Source organism: Chiroxiphia lanceolata, chromosome 3 (assembly GCF_009829145.1).
Source record: "Chiroxiphia lanceolata isolate bChiLan1 chromosome 3, bChiLan1.pri, whole genome shotgun sequence".
NCBI classification, from domain to species: Eukaryota; Metazoa; Chordata; class Aves; order Passeriformes; family Pipridae; genus Chiroxiphia; species Chiroxiphia lanceolata.
In genome coordinates, this window is record NC_045639.1 from 46596192 (window position 1) to 46617020 (window position 20829).

The 20829-nt window shown below is 36.8% G+C and overlaps 1 long non-coding RNA gene across 1 annotated transcript; it reads left to right on the forward strand.

Annotated features, from left to right (window-relative positions):
* The first annotated feature begins 6020 nt into the window (after nucleotides 1-6020).
* On the forward strand, nucleotides 6021-10414 carry LOC116784182. The gene is made up of 2 exons (XR_004355986.1): nucleotides 6021-10224; nucleotides 10267-10414. It is a non-coding gene; the product is annotated as an uncharacterized LOC116784182 (long non-coding RNA).
* Nucleotides 10415-20829: the final 10415 nt, after the last annotated feature.

Sequence of the window (20829 nt, forward strand, 5' to 3'; positions counted from 1 at the left end):
GGCATAAATGACAGAAAAAATTCATATCCTTTATTTTTTTCTGTAAATACTTCAAGACTGTGAATTTAAATCTTTAGAGAAAAGCCTGTGGAAAAGCTGAGTGTTTTAATAAAATGCAGATCATTCAGCATTAGTTTTAAATAAGCAAATCAGCACGATATCTTTCTTTATCAAAAACACAGTAAAACCAAAAAGCTACCTAAAACCCCTCTCAGCATACCTTATGTTCTTCTTTCTGCCTTTACCTTCCCACACTTCCACATCCTAGGAAAGGGTGTTTTAAGAGTTCCAAGGAGATGAAAGTAGAATTAGTTCTGGTTAAAGAGCTGTGAGAAGGTATAGTTCCCATCGAGACTGGCATGACTACAGCCTGATCTACAGAGGCACTGGAAATACTCTTACACTGTCTTAATTTTCCTGCGTTCCCATGGGGAAGGAAGGCAGGGGGGAGGACATGACGAAGGACTGGGTAAACAGGTTCTGTGAGTATGGGTGAGAGGTTGTGTGGTCTTGATGTCAAGGGGAAGGGGAGGGGGCAGAAAGAGAGAAGTTGATTAGTCTGTTTCAAGATAATCAGGTCCTGTGGTCTTGTAGAGTTCTTTAGGTAAGTACTCAAGGTCTTAACTTCAGTCTAGACACAAGCAGAAGTCCCTATCTTTAACTCTTGTGTTTTCATCTAGGTGGCCTTTCTTGTATCATGTAACCTGTAGTATTCTCCAACAGTTTCTCTTTTAGGGTGAAGTTTCATTGCATTAATCTAATCTCAAAGTTAGAAAAATTATGATAATGTGAGCAGCAGCCTCTATATATTACAGTAAAGGTCTGCAATGATCATAAAAAGCAAATTCAATTACTGCTATAATGTTCATAGCTGATAACACCTTGGGAAATGGGAGATCTGAAGGCTAATGACTCCTGGGAAGCATACTCATTCAAAAGTGTTGGCTATTACTTCCAGCATCTCCATTGACCAAATCATAAGCTTATACTGTTGGATGTTGTCACCCTTCTGCAGTGCTGTCTGTATCAGGAAGATACCACTGTGCTATACTACCCTTCTTTAGGGAAAGAAACAGTTCTTCACTTAACCATTACAGTCACTTGAAAAAAAACCCGCGCTGTGTGTGTGATTCATTATTGGCTCGTTCATGGTGTACAAGGTTGTAGCTACTGTAACTGTAATGCAGTAGTCAGACATACCCAATACCAGACGAACATTTGAAATTAATTTATCTTTTAAGCAAGGTACTTAATTCAGTAACAGAATAAGGTTCTAGAGCCAGACTAAAAATCTTGAGAACCAATTAGATTGAAATTCTGTGCGGTGTCTGACAATGAAAAACATATTTCTCTTGACATTAAGCCAAACCAACAGGTAACTTTTCAAACAGAAGCTATAGTAGCATGTCATTCAAAGTAATAAGCAGATGATGTGTTCATAGTCTAAAAAGGGACATTTCTAGGTGTTCTGTGTAATCCTGGAAGAGATAATGCTTAAATTTGTCCACTAGTGATGTTAAGTGATTGCTGAAGAAGTAGAAGATACAGGTTTTAAGCACACCTGAGTCTGGAAGGATTCAGATTTGTATCTTTTATACTTAAATTACATTAAGCTGTACAACAACTGTGAAGAAGGGTGTAGTAACCCACAGTATCACTCCTGGTAGAACTGGCTATTCCTCATGTTGGAATAAAGAAGGCAGAAAAAGAGATACCTTTGTGATTCACCCACTTATACAAGAGTAGGAATTGCTGCATTCTCACTGTTCCTGTGGTTGTGTATTAATTATGCGGTCATTAAGCTGGGAAGAAAAGACAGTGCTAAGTAAAACAAAAGAAGTATTTTTCCACCTTTGACCTAAATCTTGTACCTGGCAGTTTTCTTGGTAAGTAACATATACCTTATGTATATACCTTATGTTACTGTTGTAGGATACTGTTACATAGACAGAATGGAGAGGCCTAAATTCTACTTCCTATAATATTAAGCATTTTATGTAACTCTGTGTAGTTAGGGAAGGCGTGGGTATCTCTGTTTTGGGCTTCACTTTACCTATCTGCCAAATAGTCATCAGTATGCACAGAAAAGATGTAAATCAATATATAATAGATTACATCTACTTTCCAGATTACCATAGAATGATTGCCTAGTAGATTGTACTTTTAAGTAGATTATTTCCATGGATATGCAATGGCTGTACATGCAGTTTCTTTAAGTACTATGTAGGCTTTTCTCCAGAAAAGATATCATTCTAGCAACGAGAAAAGGTGTGTCTGTCTAGAGAGGGTGGTAGTTCTGCTGTACTCTTGAGAAATCTCTGCATTGAAAACAAAGTTTAAATTGGCTACATTTCACATTCTTCAGTAAGAGATGAAAATGAAGTCTCATGTATGCCAGTTTTATTACGGTGTTGCTGAGAAAGGCAGAAAACAGTGAGAAGGAGGGAAAGAAAAGCAATCTGACAAGGCATAGAAAAAGAAAAATACCAGCAGTTACAGAGAGAAAACTAAATTGAGGTAGTGCATTGTAAACATAAAATTTACCCACTTTATCATCTCCTTCATAACAGCACTTAAATTTTAAAAGCCGGGGGAAAAAACTATTTACAGAACATATTTGAATCCTGTATTTTGAAGGTATGTTTTACCTCTAAGCTCATAAACATTCCTACACCTTATAATTTATGAACACTTGCATTGTTTTAGTGCATTTTACTGTTGGATTATGAGTAATCGATGCTCTGCCTAGGTCAATAAAAGAGGCAAAGTAACCTCTTGAAATACACCATGCACATTTCCAGTGTTTCTAATCCCATGCACAGTCCTGTAGCTTCAGTTAGTGTGCTAGATATGACTCTTTCCATCTCAGCAGTCACAAAATTACTACCTTAGTGGTATAGCTGTGCTCACATAATGGGGAATTTCAGATGGCTTCTGGCCTGTCACTTTTGGAAGCAAAATATGAGCCAATCTGTGCCACACATTGCAAACTGGGAGTAGCAGTGAGTGCTGCCTAAATCTGTGGAGACACTGAATTGACCACTGCTAAATATGATATCTGTCATTGGGAGTCCAGCTAACATCCATTCAAGTTAAAAGACTGCAATATTTTTATTATTTGGAAATAAGGAATATTGAGAGATCATGGCCATTATTTCAGACATACTTGGTTTTTTACCTTCTATCTGTTTTGATCTAGATGCCTAAATTTAAAATTATTCAGGATAACATTCTGCATTTTAATCGATGTAGTTATCTCACCTACAGTAGTGCCCTCAGCAGCTTTTTAAAATTTGCTATATGTAACTAAAAATATAATGTTGAAAGACATACTTTTGTTTAAGATATATAATCAGAAGTATTTTATTTGTAACCACAGTGAGAAATGTTTTCACTTTTACTATAGGATTAAAAAAAATAATAAAACGTTCATATCAGGGAAATTTGCAGATTTATTTTGGCAACCACAGTGGCAAAGAGCTGACATGTAAAGAAACAGGTAAGTTCTGTTTCTCGGGTACACCCTCTTTTGCTAAAATACCACAGTATGTTGGTTACTGTGAAATATAAATATTTTCAGTCTTAACTTTGTTAGTAGATTTAAAATAAACATTCTTCTCAATTACCACTGGACAGAAAACATCTAGACAAATTATAAGAAAACTTTAGCATTTTCTTAAACTTTGCAGTAATGAGCAAGAAATATTTGTATTGGTGGGCCTTCTAAGACAGTGTAATTAATTGGTCTGAAAAGTTCCGAATCTTATTTTTTACTAAAAGTCTTTCTTTTCCCTTCTCAAAATACTTTCTATTTTCCAAGTCATTATTAAATGTAAACCCTTTTTTATGTATTTAATGGTAAAGAGAAGTATCTGGAGCTACAAAGCTGTGAGAAAAGAAAGGGACTAAGCAATTTGAGTGCTTATAGCTTCTGGAGATTGAGACAGAGTTGCTGAACGGTGTTCATCCAAAGCAAAGGACGGAGCAGTGCTATAGTGGTTGTTGTTTACCCACGCAAAGACCATTGTGTTTCCATGCTGTAGTATGCTCAGAAGCTTGCTCTCTTCTTTATCTGTCCATTGCTTTATCTGTCCATTGCCTTCTCTCTAAAAAGAAGCAGCAGTGTTCAATTTCTTAATGTTTTTTTATGATACTTTTGCACTTTAGGAAGCCTAAAGTTTGTTTTGATTGTGAATTACTTGATGTCTCCCATTTTTTCCTCCTACCCACAGTCTTTCTGTTGAGTGTGGGAGACTTTTCCTGGAATATAGTAGCCACACATATTTGAGTTATGATATGCCCCAGAACTTACTTCACAGTTTTCTACTCATCAGAAGCTATGAAACACTTTGTACCTCAAGTTGCTTGAATGAAGGGCAAGAGCACACAGACTTATTGCTTAAGCACTTGGATAAATTCAGAATTTCCTTGTAGAAACAGGAAGCATCCCAAATCTCATGCCATCTTTGTTAGAATTTGTAGTCTGGTGCATATTAAGTCCCTATTTGTCACCAGAGTTCAAAGGACAAGTCTTAACAATCAGTAAAACACAACTCTTGGGCTCAAAGCCAAAAGATTAATGTTTCTGGGTTGTTTGCTTATCTAGGAGGTGTGACTCATTTTGTGTTACAGTCATTTAATACAAGATCGTGTAACTTTATATAGCTGATACTGGATCTGATTACTGTTTAAAATGAGTTCACTGCTTGATCAGAGTAAGTAATTGTTACAAGTTTATAAGCACAATAAAGGATAGGATTCACTTGTACTCCACGTGAATCTCCAGAAGGTCACTTTAATGCCATAGTTTGCAGATGTTTTTTACACCTTTTGGATGTCTGGAGTGGCCACTGCAAACTGTTGATCCATCAGCTGCATGCAGAATTGTTTTCTGTTTACCACTTTTGCTCTCGGAATAGTCTGAGCAACAGCTTGAGTTCAGGATTTTGACAAGAACTAAATTACTTGTTGAAGGTAATGCAGTCATTCCCAAGCTTTTGACTCGGTGTGTTAATATTTTACATTCATCAAGTCATTGTGTTGGCCAGACCACAGAGCAGGGAGGCAAGGGAATAAGCTGAAAAGTTCACTACAGTATAGAGGCGAAATACATGCAAAAATCACTGCAGCTAAATTTGAAGTGTCTGGAAATTATGCTTTACAATGCTGGCCATCTCTCAAAGTCTCACAATTTTTGTTATTATTCTTAGTTTGAAATGTTTTGTGTTTGGTCACAGATTGTGACTGAAATACAGGGAAGGGAAACAATGCATTTCCTGTAGATTCAAATGACTTCTGTACAGATCCAGTTCACATGAGTCCAGATATTCCTGTTCATTTAGAACATGAGAAGTTTCCATGTACGTATCACAGCTTTTCTCCATAACTTGTAGAAGTTTTTAAGGATGCTTCTCTAATAGGCAGTTATTGTATAATTAATAAATAAAAGTGATTACTGAAATGTTAGTGTTATCTCTTAGGGTATTGTATTTGTTTATATATATGAAAGTTTCATGAGCAGTTTTCTTCACCTTTTAGATATTTACATAACTTATCAAACTGTTAAAGAAAAGTTATTACACTTACATTGATTACAGGTTTTTGTTTGAACAAAACAGGTATGAAATTGTCTCTGGTTTTAGCACACACCCTCTCTACACACCCCAAGTCCTGATACAACTAAAGAACTGTTATCCTGTCAGCAGAGCAGAGCAATGCACAAATCAGTTTCCCAGAGGGTATACAATCCAATACACTATGCAATTTGCATAACAGTGCTGTTTGGATATGTATTAACAAATGAATATTTAGTCTGGTCTGACAGTGTTCTCAAAAAACAACAGGTTGTGGCGGGAACTATACAGAAAACAGTATTTGAGGCAAGGCAGTAAAAAAGGTACTGTGAATTTTTGTTGTAATGTTTTAATAAAAGAAAGCATGAAAACAGTTGTTAAGTAATTACACAACCTTCCTTCCACCTACCCTAGAAAGATCTGTAAAGTCCCTGCTATTTCGGAGGAGAGTGCTTTAATGACTTAAAGCATTTCCCCATCTCTAGAATGTTTCTACTTGCTTTTGAGGAGTCATGACATAGCCAATTAGATGGCCAATTTTCATGCCAGAGGGTGGTCTTCCCCTTAGCAAGTCAATTAAAATATACACTCCTTCCTTGGTTTTCTTTCGAGATAGTCTATTTATAGCTATCCATCTGATTTTCATTACTAGAGGCATAATTGATCTTTTGTCCCGTTCTGAAGTTTGTATTCACCTGTCTTACAGGTTAGTAGAAAAATTAATTATCCCTCTGGCTACAGATATATCTTGGTACTTCATGAGAAGTTTGTCAGTGTAGGTGGAGTCCTTTGTGTTAGAGTGACACTGGGTGATTAGTGGGGGAGTCAGAGCAGCTTACATGCTCATGCTTGTACTTGTTGTTACATTGACGTGGTCACTATCAGGGTTTTGAGGAGGTCTGGTAACAAAAACCAAAAACCCACTTCAGCTGAGTTCGTTTAAGGAAGAGCTTGAAATAGAGATTAATTTGAAAATAATATACTTGGACTTTTCTGTTATCATGAGTACATAATAGAAGGTTAACAAGGTAGTAAGATAAGCGAATATTATGTGACTAAAATGACCATTTTGCATGTACTATTTATATAATTTTGCTATAGTTAATCTGGTTGATTGGAGTTCAATGAGTTCAGTGAGTTACATGTATTTTCATTCTAACTTTGTTTTTACAAAAACGAAAAAGTTGCTCTTTTGTCTCCTTATGGTCAAGAGTTTTGTTATGTGTGAAATCATTACTTGTGTCTTATTACAGACTTTAGTGGCCTTTATGCCCTTTTGGCATATAAAGAACACCTAAACATAGTAGTTGTAGATCAGGAGTCATTGTATGTAGGTAGTGTGATGTAATCCTTCAAAATAAATTTGATCTCAGATCATAAAATAAAATATTTGTTGAGTGTATTACACATTCCCTCGTTTTTTAAAAATTAAAATAAAAAAATTTGCAGAATCCTGAACAATTCCGTGACTCTGCTCAATTGTGCAAATCCATTAAATCCTAAATTTTACTGGTGTTCTGGGGTTTTATCTGTAATTTTTGACAATGTTGTTTGTTAGAAATGGAGTTTTATATGTAAATATATACAACACTTAGTCCAAATTGTACAGGTCTGTTTCTGTACATTGTGATCTCATTATCACTCATTAATTGTCGAATTACCTAAAATTGCTCTCTGTATAACCCAGTTGTCCTTTTATGTTATTGTTTTAAGTCTGTATGTCAGTGTGTGGGTGACAAACAGGTAGAAAAATTTCTCCAGCTTCCCAAACGTGAAGTATTTTTCTTCTCCTCTCAAAAAATTACACCGTAGAACAAAACTAGGAAGAAAGCACGCACATCCTTTGCAAAGCCAGTCTGTTGGGTCATGCGCAGAGCACAGCCAAGCACTGAGACTGAGATTGTATTGACAAGAACAAGATGAATGGCCCCCTGGAGACTATGGGGTTTGTATGCTCGTTTCCACCACCTTTTCATCCTTTTGTACCCCCTTTCAGTTCATATGCAGATTAACTCAAACCAAGTCCACACTAAATACTCTTTTTCACTTTAGTTTTGGAAGGTAGGTGGAGGATCTAAATATTTATGAGGCTTTTTTCCTCTGGTTTATGATGCACTCTTGTTGAATGTTGAGGAATTACGTTAATGAATGCATGCCTGCACACACAGACACAGAAACTAGGCAAAAGGAAAAAAAAACCACACAAAGCGTTGTCAGCTCTAATGTCGGCGCTTACTAAAACAGTTCCCATAAAAAAAAAAAAGGCAAAGAGATTTAAAATCCATTGCCAAGAGAAAAATAAATTGTATGACTGAGCACAAAAGAAAGAACAAAGTTTCATCTTTGCTTTCCTCAGTTGTAAATGAAACTCTTGTTTCAGCTCTGAATAAATTTGAAATAGAACGTGTTAATTGAAAAATGAAAGCTTGTCTAAAAAGTCTTAACTGGATTTCTGTTTTCAGTAATGAAGAAAAGGCAAAGCTTTGGTCCTGTACAGTTTAACATCAGTAGTAATAAACATGGTAGTATTTTCTGATATGATAAAAGGTGCAGTTAAGTATGCTTTAATGAGACAAGTCAGATAACTCAGTGATGCTGATTTTGCCAACTTCAGTACATTTATCCAGGAGAGTTAGTTTTTGTGAGACTAAAGGTATTTCTGAAAACTAAACTGTCTTTTTTTCAAAGCTAAATGGAATATACTGGAATATCCAGATTATAGCTGGATATACTAGAATATTTATTTTCAAAATTGTTAGTTCAAAACTAACTTAAGGAATATGCCTTTTTTAGATGGAAGAATATAGGGCATTAAAATACTAGTATTGAAATATGGGTATTTTAATTCTTTTAATACTGCATTGTCAAGAAGAGTCAACTGTTCGACTTCTAATCATCTCTGCCTTCCTTCTACCCCTTTTTATTCTCCAAAACACACATAGCAATGCCAGACAGGGCCACGGCTCACACAGGTGGGACAGTAAATTCTTTCACATTCAGGAACCAGAACATGAGATTTTAAAATGTGCTTTTGTGCTATAATTTAAAACCTACTGAAGCAATTGCAAAATACTAGCTCTTCAAGTGCAATAGTATTTAACTGTCTAGGCTCAGTTTTTCATGTTTATAATATGCCTATCTGAAGTTAATAAAACATTGTCCTAATATTTTCATCTTTTTATTGTACTTTGTTTTCAAGATATTTGGTTTCATGTGTAATTAAATCCAATAAAGCCATGTATATTTCATTTATTCTAAAGTTATTGTTTATGATCTTAAAATGCAAATTTTGCTATTTTCAATGACTTCGCCTGTGATATTCAAGGGTTAAGTGAAAAAATTTGGTTTAGCAGATCCCAAAACAGTAAAGAGGTATACAACCTAATAGCAAATTAGTATTTAACAACTGAAATCGCATCACTTTTGTTTAATCTTTCATCCTTTAGCCTAAATCTTCTCCCTCTTGCCTTTTTTTTTCCCCCCTACATAGCCAGTTATGACCACAGACACAGTTTTAGATATTACTTAAGTACTTAAGCTCCTTAATATGAACAAAAAAAATCTCAGTTCTGTCTCTTAACTGGGGAGATTTCAAACTTACTTGGATTTGTCCATCCTGGGCAAATTGAAGCACTTATGTAGTATCTTAGCGAAACAGATTTGCACATCTGTACAGTGAAATGCCTCTTTTCTTTCTGTGGGTGGATTTGCAGGTGGGGGATGCACGACTTCCTTATATATATGTATAGCACACAGTGCATTAATAGGAAAATGAAGAAAATGCATCAAGCTAATAAATGTTGGAAGAGAAAGCATCAGGGAGATGAGATACTTGAATACGCTTTGAAGAAGGAAGATGCAGGGGTAGAGGCAGGCATAGGACAGCTTTTATATGGAGGACAGTAAGGGAAAAGCAAAGTTGAGAGACTCCTTGGCTTGAGCAGGGGGCTTTGGGGCTCCCTTTAAGATATTAACACTCCCAAATGGAGGAAAAAAATAGCGCACCAGCCAAGATCCTTGAAAGTAGTTTTTTTGGGGGATGAGAAAGGTGGATGAACTATAGGCCTAAATCAGGGAACAGGCATGTTCTACAGGACAAGAGTCCTGTAGAAGGCTTTACTTTATAATACCAAATAAGTACAGCCCCCAGCCCCCAAAAATTATTATGATGCTGATAATAATGAGTAAATAAATAAATACAAAATTCCCAAAGCCAAAGAGCTTATAGCCCACAGGAGTGCCATATTAATGATAAGGAAAGCAATTATCTGTTCTTTTCCCAAAAGGAAATGGCACAGGAAAATACAAGAATGTACAAAGATGACCCCAAGGTAGGCATGTCCCTGTCATCTGCATCTAAGTCCAGCCTGCTTCTCCAGGCTCAGAGGTTCATGTGGAAAGGGAGGAGCCAGAACGTCCTGCTTCCAGACGATGAAAACACACAAATAAAACACTAATGCTTTCAGTGGATTCTTAAATGCAAGACTGTGAGCCTACCTAGTGATCTGCCTTATGAAGTTTTGTTTCAAAAACAGCTAAGGATATGAGCATATTTCTCACTCCTGATCAGAGAATCCCACAATGGATTCAGACTTTAGGTCCCTGGGCAAAATCCTAATTCCTGTGGGGAAAACAACAGAAAGAAGAAAAGGTCATGGAACTGATTGTAAGGATCAAATCACAATGCTGTCAGGATTACCAAACAGGTTGAAATTTTCAGCAACAGAAGTTCCCCTTTGGTTGTTTGTACTCACTTTACATTTCTACTGTTTTTCCATTCAATTTACTCAAATACAGAAATAACAAGATATGGAAGAATTTAAAAAAAAAAAAAAAAACAACTGGAAACCACCAAACAGAAAACCCACACACCACTAGAAATTGCAGGTAAGTTCTCTCAGCACTCAGCCTTTGTGGTGAACACTAAAAATGAGCAATCTTCCTTTTTCCTAAGGCTGATTCTGAAGTGTTATCACATTATATCTGAAGGCAGTGGGGTGCAACCATGTGTTTTCAAGAAAGTACTTTCGTGAGTCCACTTCATCTTGAGGCTTGTATCTTTCCAAGTGGCATCCTGCATAAATTTGCCTTTTTTTTCCTTCCCAAAAAGAAATTTCCTACAGATGAATCACAGCATTCTAAATGGAATCTGCCACCTGCCTAAGCTATGAGAAGTCTAGCTGTTTCCATTTAACAGAGTCATCTCACAGATGGGAGGTGTATCTCCACGGACGGCACTGAACTGAAAGGGAATCTGAAGGGCTTAGTTTTTTGGGGGCAGTTTGATGTTTGTGCTTACAGTATTTGTCTTTTGGTGCCTGAACAACTGATTTAGGTGTAACACTTGAAAATTCTCTGTCTCCTGCACTCAGAGATGTCTCAATTTCTGCTGATAGACAGAACTAGAGCTCTTAGCAGACAGAAAGGTACAAGGGGCTGAAGCCACAATTACCAAAATGAGATGTCCTAAGACAAAATTCTCAAAAGACATTCCACTCTAACATTAGGGGGGGAGGGGAAGCAGTTTTGTTCATCATCTCTGAAAATATTGATAGAGCAGGCCTACAAATTTTTTTAAGTTGTTATGGGTGATGCTGGCTTTTTTCTTCCTATACAGAAGCAATGTTCAAACTCCTAGTTCAGATTCATAAGCATAGTTCTATTAAGACTCTTCTGCCAGTTTAGTGTCCAGGAATATCCGTCAGGTGCCTAACCATCATTAATTAATTGATGAAGGAACCCGAGCCTACCTCTAGACACAAAGATTTATTACCTTGGGTACAGAACTTCTTCGAGTGTCATAACAGAAAGGCTGTAAGATGCTGGTAGAGTAAAACAACACCGTTCCTCCCTCTGACACAAATCAGCTTCAGATTTCTTCACAAATCAAGAGGTCAGCTGTTGTTCTTCAGGCAAACAGCTTCCAATAGCAACAGTGCTGACCTAGGAAGGAGGAAGGTGGATTTGGGAGAGTTTTACTCTCCAAGAACAGTATTTTTCTTACCCTGCTTTCTCCTATTTGATTTTCTCCATGTAAAGGGGGAAGGGCAGAAGAATAGGTTCTGTTTGATAGCTGTTTTCTTACCTGTTGCTTTTGCCAGCAGAATCTGCACACTTTATAGATACAGAGTGATTATTTGAAAGGCAAAAGAAGATACGGGTAAAACTTGCACACCTATTTGAAGGAGAACACAGAATAAACTAATATGGAGTCTGTACAGTTATTCCAAGAATAAATATTCCCTGTTTCCGAACATCGTAATTTGCCTCCATTCCATTTCTTGACTTTTTTTTAAGCAATAATGTTGCTAATTTGATTTTCAAGGATTTTCTTTATAGAGGGGTGAGAATTTTGGTTTTAAGAACTGTTGGATATCAGGAATTAAATCAATGGAGGAAGCTTACAGAATCCTCAAGAATCATTTCATCCTAAAGATCACCTAGTGTTCCTAAACTGTGTGGATGGAATTTGTTCCTGTAAGTGTAATGCGTAATGCCACCAAATATCAATGCGCATAAGTCGAGTATTAATTACGTAGAATTTGGGAGCATTCTAAAAGTCTATTGCTGAATCAAATATCTTCTGATTTTTTCATTTGTCAAAAGAAAGAAATCGTCAAAGCTGGAAACTGATCAATTAACATTTTGTGATATTTGTCTGAAGAAGGTAAAAGGGTTTGTTTTGTTCTTTAAACAGTTTACTAGAGTGATTTTTAAGAATAATGTCATCTAGATAAAAGTAATAATCTAGAAAGACACTGAAATGAGACGAAAGAAATCTGAATTTAATGTCAACTTCTGATACAGGTTTTTGTCTGCATCTTCACTAAAAAGTTAATCAAACAGAACCAGGACTGAGCTGCAACCCTAACGCTGATCATCATGGGCTGGCCATGTTCATACTGTTAAGGTTTTATGAGGTTACAGCATGGTAACCTGTCAAACGATGCCCACAAGTCTTTGGGAAAGTGCTAGTTGACCTTGAGGGAAAACTGTCCTGGGGCTCTTCTGGCACCTGAGCAGCACTGACAGTGGGATGCGTTTCCTTGCACTGTTGAATTTCCCAGTGCACATGTAATACCCGTGAGTTTGATCAGAGCATGGGACTCTTCTATCATTAAGTGCCCCTTTAGTGAGGAATAACTATTTTTCCTTTCTTCCTCTTCTTATCTGCTACATCTGTTGGGATTATGATATCACTGGTAAAAATAATCTCTCTCTGTTATGGGTAAAACATCTATTACAGTCAGATCATAGCATTAATTTGAAGTTATTACATACTACATTAATTAGAGTAGCAACAAAAAGATTTCCAAAATTTAGAAAAGTCTGATAAAAGGAAATCTTAGCTCCCCTCACAAGTGAATCTGTAAATATACTAATATCCAGTACGTGTGTATATATTTTTTAAATATACTATGGAAGAGTTCTTCATTACTGCATTCCTCTGCCAGCAGAATTAAGATAACAATCTAATACACAGCTATTTGAAAGAAATGTTCTAGCTAATTAAATAAGCTTATTCTTGCATTATGAATGACTCCCCCAAATACCTGGATATGTTTCCATAGAGGCATATATGACATTTCACTCAAAACTGACAGTGTTTAACAAAGAAAACAAAGGTAATTAGTCTTTTCTTGATAATCTTTTATATTATCTTTTAAGATCAGGTTACATACCATATCATTTAAATTATAGCACAAAAAAAAACTACTTCAGAAAGATGAAGTTGCTGCAGAAATGAGGGACAGCACAAGTAAAATAGAACCCAAGCATGGGACAGGTGTTTTAATGCCTCCATACTTGAGAGTGAATTTCCTTCTAACACTGGTAGCTGTGCATGAAAAAAATGTAGTAAAGAAAACAGCAAAGGATAACAGTAACTGCACAAAGAGGGACCTTGCACAATACAAAACAAAGAAAACCAAATTAGTAAATTGGAAACTTTAAACCAGGAATTCAGAAACCTCTAAATATTTCTTCTGTTCCTCTAGGAATCATAATTCCAAGTAAAAATGGGTGAAATAGCCATGAAATAAGCAAAGAAGCTGTCTAATCATACTTTGAAATGGCAATCTACAAATACTCCAGACTTCTGGATTTACTAGCTCCGTCAAAAATGTGCATTTAGTACTAGCTGCCAACATTTCTAGGGACAAATGTATTAAATAAATACTACAGTGCGTGGCAGAATTTCCTCAAGTGATGGTAAATGATGTGACTTTGCAAACTGATGCAGTACCTCCTCCTCCCTTGGTCCAGGGAAAGGAGGAAAAAAAAGGTGATTGAGCCAAACACTTATTAAGGCCCTTCAGATCTGATTAAAGTCAGATTGCGGGAAACATATAATATAAAATATGCACGGCAACACAACCTTAGTTAGACACACACATCTCTGAAGACATCAATAAATGTTTCGTTTTTGAAAAGTGAGATTTAATGTACTGAAATACAGGAATGTTTCTGAAACATCATTCAAGGAAGCATGAGAAATAAACAAGCTTAAACATTTAAAACTCAACACCAATTAGCAGACCATTCTTTTTTAAAAAAATCTGAAATTCAATTTTATTTAGCTTCAGTCAAACGCAATAAAGACTTTGTTTTGAAAAGAACTGGGTTTGAGACTTGAGAAACAGTTTCTGAGTTGGTATCTTCATTCACAGAAGGCTACATAAGCAACAAAATGTGTTGGATGCTTTAGGTTTTATCAGTGAATCAGAAAATAAATTTAAGGACAGACCTCCCCATCTGAATTGTTTTTTTGTCTGTTTGTTCTTATCTTTGCGTGAAACAGAAACTGCGAGGTCAGAAATGGGATCTCTATCTTGTGCAGCTATCTGGTAACAGCACCGACTTCAGCTTAACCATGCATGTTCTTAGCAATTTCAAGCAAAGTCTTCTGTGTCCATTCACAGAAGCACTTTCACTCCCTTTTGGCCATTTACACCACAGAAAAGCTTTTGCAATTTGCTTAAAACTGCCAAGAACAAAGCTCCAATATCTCTTCTTGTAAAGGTTTCTGTTCCAATTCAGACATGGAGTGTTTGATTTGTGTTGAATGGTAGCTTGCTGTTTGTATTTCAGAAGTGACAACAGAAGAAAAAACTGTCACAAAGAAAGACCTGCAGGAAGAAAGGAGGACCCAATGTGTCTCCAGGGACAGGAGAGGGCTGAGGAGAGGGTTTGTGTCTGGAGCCAGTGAAATAAAGGTGTGAAACAAAGTAGTGACAGGATTCTTAAATCTCACATCATGGCATGACTGTTCTGTGAAGAAGCGCAGGGCTGCAGAACAAGGAGATCTCTTTACTCTAGAACTATTTTCTTGCCAGCAAGGAAGAGGAGAATGAGCATTCCTACATGTGAGAACACTCACCTGCATCTGTACTGATATGACTTGATTTTGTCACAATGGTTACCTGAGTATTGGTGGGCACAGTTTTTCCTGTGTGAAAGTGAATGGCCTCAGTTATTCTGCTGTCATGGGATGTGAAGCAAACAATTACTTTTGTTCAGGTTTTTGTAATTCAGAGTAAGAATATGTGAGCATAAATTCAGCAGTGGATTTATACTGCAGTCAGTTCATGAAACCAGGTAACACTGCTTTTTAAACTAGAGAGAAGATTCAAGCCCACCTGACATTGATGGATAACTTAATTCAGTGATGCCAGCGCTTCATCCCTAATTTTCCATTAAAATTATTAAAATTACAACATACCTTTGAAAGAGGCTTTTCTTAAAAATAAATAAATAAATAGAACAGTATTTTTAATTTCAAAGACTGTATTTGGAAGGTTTTAAAACTGTGTCTGATATGTACAATAAAAATGGGAAATATTTCTTCTGCATTATTGTTTTTAATATCAGATATTTAAACAGATATTTAAAAGACCACAGAATAAGCAGCAGTAGAAATCATAGAACACCAGAAAACTTCACAATATCATTAACTACAAATAAACTGAGTCTTAAACTCAGCATTTTGTATTTCTTCATGACATGACTACCTTAAGAGACATCAAAACCATAAGACACTTTTTAAAAAGTTAAAAACCATGCAGATATTAACTGTGACATGCAAATGTATTACCAAAGAAGAGAACTGAAATTTTTTTATATCCCTATATTACTGATTATACCACATCAAAGAAAAATGTGCATTTCAGCAATGGTTTTGCTGCATTAAAATCAGTGGAACTGCCCACCCAGGCTGTCACAGTATACTCAGTGAAAGGAGGTGGATACTGCATAATGTCTTCTTAGGTAATGTCTTTTAAATAATTTGCATGTGGTGCTGGACTACGTCGATATTTCCCTTCAATCCACTGGAATGCTGAAGTAGGCAATGCATTATGAGGCCTTTAATGAAGTGGGGCAGGGAAAGGAAAAGGCTCTAACTCAGGTACTTCTCACTCCTGGTCTCTGTCCTTCATAAATCTTGGGGGGGAGGGGGTAAAGGCACTGCTATTGGAAAGCTTGTTTTTTCAAAAGTAAATGAAGAAAGGAACATGCAGAGAAGATGTTCCCGAAGATGAGAACATACAGAGGTTTCTTCTGCATCCCCCCCCTTGCCACCACCCCAACATGGTTAGGTTTTCCAGAACTTAAAAAGCATTGAGATGACTTTACCCCTTCTCAGAGAAAGCCTCAGTCTCAGCAGATGGGAAGTAGGTCTTTTTCTATTCACTGCCAGAAAAACTCAAATATCTATTGGAATCCGTGATGCACTTAAGGAAAAGGAGAGTGAACTGCAAACAGTGAACAGAAAGAAAGGAGCAAACTAATGCTATGGGTGCCAGGTCACCTGCAGAAGAATGCCTTCTCTGAAGCAAGAAAGCAAATGTTCAGCAGTGCCTATAGGGATCAGAAGCTATAGAGAGAAGGAAAGGATTTAGCATACAGCTTTAGTGCCTTTCAACCTCAGCAGCAGAAAAAATGTAACATGAAAGCAGAAAAATGCAAAGAATTGGAGCAAAGAACAAAATGAACCCAAGAGGAATTCAGAGGGTGGTGTCGAAGAACACTTGTCGTGAACGGGACAGAGCAGTCACAGTAAGGAGGTGATAAACAGAGTGCCAGAGGCATGACGGCATGTGCTGTGGAAAATAAAGTTTGTAACTACGGACATTTTAAGAATGCATTCATTCACTGAATACAGTGCACAGAACACAATGTCTGGAGGGCCAGGGCACTGTTCCTCCCTGAAGTGTTAACCCACTTTTTCTTTAAAAGTTACTTTTTTGGTGTTAGACCATACTCTTATATACATCACTGAAACTTTCTCCCTCTTTTGCCTCTGTTGTACTGAGTAGGAAAGTTCTATGACTTTCCATCTGAATTGTTTTACCTGTGCTTCCATTACTAGCATTCTGTAAATAAACTCTTTGAGGTTGGGTACTGCATATAGATTATGTCACTAAAAGCAATGGTAACCCTCTATCCTCTGCTACCACTTTTCTTATTATATTGCATAGACAATCTACTAGATCTAGTGTTCTCTGTTTTCCCACCTACAAGGGACATATTTCCTCCCTTTTCCAAAGCTTCTGTTCCTTTTTCTGTCCCCATAATACACATCTCATGTTAAAGTTCATTTTTTCCACTTACCCTAATCTTCCATGCTTACATCCAAAACAGATATACATCATCCTTAGCTTTCCTTAGATCTAATTTACTACTTCTTCACTGTTCAACTTCTCACCTTCTTCCTACCTCTGAGTTCCAGGTGATGCCTTTAAAGTCTCTCAGGTGGGTACATCCTTCTTATTCTTTCACCTGCTACTCCAACTTCAAACATGCAATTCAAACAATTAAATCTACTCAGTTTGTTGTTCTGCTACATCTCTTTCCATCTGTCTCACAACTCCTGACTTTCTAAGCTTTTGGCATCATTTCTTTCCTGCCTAATTATCCGGACTTGTCTTTTAGTGCCTCTCTCCCTGATCTGTGCTAGTTCGGTTGGCTTCCGTGTGTCACATGTCCCCTTGTCCTGCAGTAATATCCATGCTTTTCTCATGGCTGATACTCTTGAAATGCGTATTTTGACACAACCAATGTTACAGCATTTCCACTTTCCATTTTGCTGTGTTGTGCAGACACACAAAGGTTTCAATTAGCCTGTAAGCTTGTCAGGACAAAGATCTTTCTTGCCTAACTATAAGGGACCTTTTAAGCACATAAAAAATGCTGAGATTTTGGCACCATCTTATTTCCAGAGGCTTTATTTTGTGGAAAGTAGAGCTCAGTGTTTCCTTTCCTCCCCCATTTTCTCTTTGCTGTCTCCTCGATCCATTTGGATCTCCAGGCATAAACATGATTTCACCAGAGTTGTTTTGCAGCTCTGTAAAATTGCATCAGACCCAAAGAAATGTAGAGGTTTCTGGGGTGGCTGTTTCTGCCTGTTACAGTAATACAACTTGCTGGCTGCCGTGTCTTTGCACACAGAAAATTTAAGTCCACATCTTATTCCAGCTACCTTTCCTACAAGGTATAGGTAACGGAGAAGTAAGGAGTACAAATTAAGAGAAACATATACCTCATGCTATCCTTCCACAAAGCCCTTTTTGTTTTTTCTAAAATTAAAATTACATTTTGCTGTCTTAACTTGTACTTTGGGTGTTTCTCAGTTAAATCTTGTTACAAAAGTACTGTGTCTTTGTATCACAGAGCAGAAGAACAATTAATCTGAGTTATGTCAGTCACGTTATGAAACTGCACCTTCACTCTCTGCCTTTCATGCCACTATTCAGTAAAGTCTGTATCTTGCTCTACTGAATACTGAGAGAAGGGTTTCAGTGCAGTATCTACATAAGCAAGAGTTAGAGATGTAGTTTGTATGAACAGATTATACAGCATTGTAAAATGGAGGAATAATTTAAATAACTTGGAAAATTTCTTTCAAGGCATACATTACACTTAAAATTTCTTCTACCAATATTTCTGCAAAAAGTTGAATTGCTAATTATTGCAGCCTCCTCTGTGCATCAAATGGAATCCTGATCCTATATTTGGTTTCTCTGGTTTTCCAATAACATTGCTCAAATATCCCCCCCAGCCACATACACATTACTCCATAAGAACAGATGGAGTTTATGCACAGCTGGCTTTTTTTCTGTAACAAATCAAAATGATCAGCTAGACAAGACAGAAATTTGCTAAAATTCTGAATTCTTTCTGCAAGTTTAAAGATTTTATAAGTTATCATTCGTTGTTTATGCAACATCCATGCTCACAAGCATCTGTTGGTTGCATATGGGAGTTTGTCTAAACTCCTTTTCTTATGCTACTGCAGAAGATAAGACACAAGTGTGTAACTTGATCAAAAAGAGAAGCGCTGCAGCAGCTTTGTTTGCAGCATGTGTTCTCTGCCCCCTCTGACCTGGGGCAGAAGCAACCAGTAAGAGAGGATGCACTGTATTACGCACAACAAGAACTCAGGGACAGACATGATAAAGCCAAATTTTCCCAGCTGGGCAGAAACAAGAGGAGTTGTGGCTAAGATTCAGTTCTGGCAACTTACAGGAAGATTATGAACAGTTCATAATAAGCAGAAGTCTTTCTGGCAACTTTCTCATATGTTTATGCAGATAATCTATCCATTTGGAAAAACTGCAGACCAGATATATTTAAGGCTCCTGAAACTCGTGGATTTATTCCTAGTCATCAGAAGATGTGCTTATAAATCACAGAGCTTCATTAGCAGAATTCTAGCCTTCAGATTTCTGCCTCCAACCTCAGCTGCCTTTTTTAGTTCATTCAGCTCTATGAACACTGGAAAAGATGAATAAATCCTGGTTTGTATTCTTTCCTTTTCCTGACCATCAAAAATTCAAACCCAACCATTAAATATGCAACATTTACTTAATGGCATGCTTTGTAAAGGAGCACTGTTCAGTCTTTTTGAATATGCCAGAAACCCAGGAAAACAACTTAAAAAAATTTAGGAAAATTACTCTGACTCATTCAGTTTGTTTCCTTTTTTCTATCGTGATGAAACACTGAGCCTTAAGAACTGAGGCTTCCAGGGAGCACTAGGGAATTCTTGTCACTGCTGAGTCCGTTAAATATATCACTGTGTTGTGCTACTTTTTTCCCCCCAGGCTTAGAATTACCAGTTTTTTAGGTTGCTTTCCCTAAAGGTGAAAGAGAGGAACATGCTCAAAAAATAATAGCGAAGTCAAGAAAATATTTATCACTGGAAAAAAAAAAAAGCCATTCCTCCAGTTAGCAAAAAGACAGACAGCCATGAATTTAAATCATTAAAGGAGCTGGGTTGACTAGTCTTTACTCTTTCTGGATTTTCTATCCTGAGTGGAGATCAAGTTCCTGCAGTTCAAAACTTGGCACACTTTTCCTTTTCTTATCCATGCTACCTTCTTCAGGTATCTTCTCCTTTCTACTCCTATTGTCTAACTCTAGTCATGGTTTTGAACTTTCTTAAGTATCCCATCTTTATTTTTAAAAAGCTTTTCCTCTATAAATCTCAAGCCATCTAATCAATTAACACAATAAAATTAAACTCACATAGACTGGTTTTCAACCAGTAGTTAAATCAAAGTTCACTATTTCTGTTTCAGACTTGAAATTCAAAAACCTTTTTTCCAAAAATTTCATTTGGTCTCGTAAAAGAGATTTATTTCCTCTCTCTTGAAAGGAGCTATTCTTTTGTGAACACTACCACCAGTGTGCTCTTGGACCTAGCTTTTGTATGTTGCTGTCCTGTGCTATATATTGTATTTCTCTGATTTACATCGTGTATTACTCAAAACCAACACCTTGACTATTATAAGAACTTTATCAAGAATGCTCCACAAATAACAGCACTGTAGGAGATCAGTTTTGTCATTTCTTTGCTAAAATTCGGTACAGCATTTTGCTTATTCATTGTACAGTAATGTCTTGTTTAGGACTAGCCTGATCCAAAAGGCACATTCAAAGTCTGTATCTAGATTTTAGAACAAAACCAAAGTTCAAGGCAAACTCCAAAGTCTGGGTGTACATTTGTATTTTCACACCCCCCACCACACTGTAGCTCCTACAATGCAGTACAATAGGATTATAAAGTCTTCATTTCTAGCCAATTTATTTTCTAATTTCATCTGGCTTTGTTTTATACTTTCACAATCCAGTGACTATGTTGACACTGCAAGACAGGAGTAAGTCACATACACAATGTTGTGTTTGGATGCTGCAATATATTACAGAATTCAGACAGAAATAGAAAATGGCAAAGCATGTGCAAAAGTCATCTCAG